This window comes from Sinocyclocheilus grahami, unplaced genomic scaffold, assembly GCF_001515645.1.
Source record: "Sinocyclocheilus grahami isolate Dianchi unplaced genomic scaffold, SAMN03320097.WGS_v1.1 scaffold190.1, whole genome shotgun sequence".
Classification (NCBI taxonomy): domain Eukaryota; kingdom Metazoa; phylum Chordata; class Actinopteri; order Cypriniformes; family Cyprinidae; genus Sinocyclocheilus; species Sinocyclocheilus grahami.
This window is the reverse complement of record NW_015505369.1, coordinates 830,774-833,019: the sequence shown is the minus strand read 5'-3', so window position 1 is coordinate 833,019 and position 2,246 is coordinate 830,774.

The following is a 2,246-nucleotide window of genomic DNA, read 5'->3' as shown; positions in this document are numbered from 1 at the left end:
TTGTGCAGAGGAAAAATAAATGTGGAACTACATTCAGAAATAAATGAGTGATCAAAGGAAAATAAATAGGATGAGTTTAGCATTTCCTTAAACATTTTCCATTTGCCCACCAATTTATTTGATTTATTTGCCTATTTTAATCACATGCTTAATTATTTCTATATGTATTTAAACAATAATTTGTGCATTTATACACACATTTATTTATTTATTTGCATATTTATTTATTTGTGTATTTATTTAATTATTGTTTTTGCAGGTTTCGTCCTCCATAGTAATGAGAGCATCTGAATAAAAACTATTACTTTCAATGAATGGATTATTGCTATTGTATTATTGTCTTTATGAATAATCTGTAAGTTACGCAGCATTTGTCCTGGAAACTCTTACCAAATGTTACCAAACCATCAACCTTTTCTAAGTCTGCTGATATCTCTTCTTTATGACCTGATAGAAACAGCAGTCTCAATACAACCAGACACACATGAACCCAACACACCCAAAACAGGGACATATAAAAATGTGTAAATATGGGAGGAGCTCTAAAATCTCTGTAGTTCAGTGAGAGAAAAAGTGAAACTAACTTGATGAACAATCATATGGACCCTTAAACGATCAACGTCTTTAAACATCAGAATATTTACTGAGCCATTCAAAGACCCTTTGGACACATCTGATACCCGGTAAGTGACAGAAATGAAATATAAGAGAGATTGTTTTGAGTGGGTTTCTAATGCAAGTGATATGGTTAAGTAGGGTTTATGTCAAACTGTAGTAAGTGGAACAGAACCAGGTTTAAGCATGTAAAATACTCAATCAGATATCAGAACTGTAAGCATGTCGTTTGATTGGTTGCAATTGCAAAGCAAAGTTTGCTGTCATTTTGTCGCATGACATAAAGTCTAAAGAAACAGGAAAAGAATGGCCAGCAGACTGACTGATCTTTTTCTTATCAATATAAAAACACTTATTTAGATCACTTTATGTGCCAGATTTACTAACAGCGCAAAAAAAACAAAAAAAAGTTTTCTTTACTAAAGACACGCAGTGAAACATTGGCGATGAGGAGCTAGGTGTGGACTATGGACAATTATTTTTCAGACGCAAAATGTATGGGTGGAGAGTATTTAAAGTAATCATACAAGAGGTGTGTTTGACTTCGACCAATTTTTGCATTATTGTAAGGGGTAGGTTTAGGGTTGGGGTAGGTGTAGACGTTAATAAAACACAATCTAATAGGTAGAAATTTCTACTTATTGTTAGCTTCTGGTTTTTACTGTATCCCTTCTAGCCACAACCACTTCAAGTCGACCACAGGTGATTTATTAAGGTTTGCAGAAGTCAGTCTGCGCAATTATTTAACCCATTTTAACCCATTTTGCACCTGTGTTGTTAGTAGATTACAGACACCCAACTGATTATCACAGGTGCTGTTTGCTTACGACCCTGCGCAGAAACTTAAATTTTAGAAAACTCTATTTTAAAGATAATGAGAAACATAAATTCAGTCAAGTGTCCGAACTTTAGTGTAGGTGATATATCATCATTTCTCTTTCCAGATATGGCGTCCTCCGGTGCTCTACTGGCTGAGGAGCTTCATTGCTCTATATGTCTGGATGTGTTCACTGATCCAGTCAGCACTCCATGTGGACACAACTTCTGTAAGAGCTGCCTGAGCCAGTGCTGGGACAGCAGCCAGACCTGCAAGTGTCCATACTGTAAAGAAGCGTTCAATTAGCGACCTGATCTCAAGATTAATATGACACTACGAATGGTTGTCGATTATTTTAAAATGAAAGGTAAAATAATCCTCAATCCCCAATCCTCAATCCTCAATCCCCAATCATCAGAGAAGGAATGCCAGTCCAGAGAAGAAGCAAATGTTCAGATTTTGATTAAAGATTACCAAGACAAACTAATTTTTTTTTTCAGTGAATGTGCACGGATTAATTGTTTACCACAAGACTAGCAATGTGCACTAAAAAAGTAAATTTTACCAAAATTGGACTTTTTGATTTCATATGGACTTTAAAGGGGTCCTATTATGCTTTTGTACATTTTTACATTTCTTTATTGGTGTAGTGTTGCTGTTTGAGAATGAAAAAGGTCAGCAAAATTAAAAACACAAAATCTTTCTATTGTGAAGTTGTGATTCATATTCCTGATCCTGATACAGCTAATCCTGAACTCTTCCTGTCTGATGATAGAAGTGAGGCATGGAGACATTAGGCAGAAACTCCCAGACA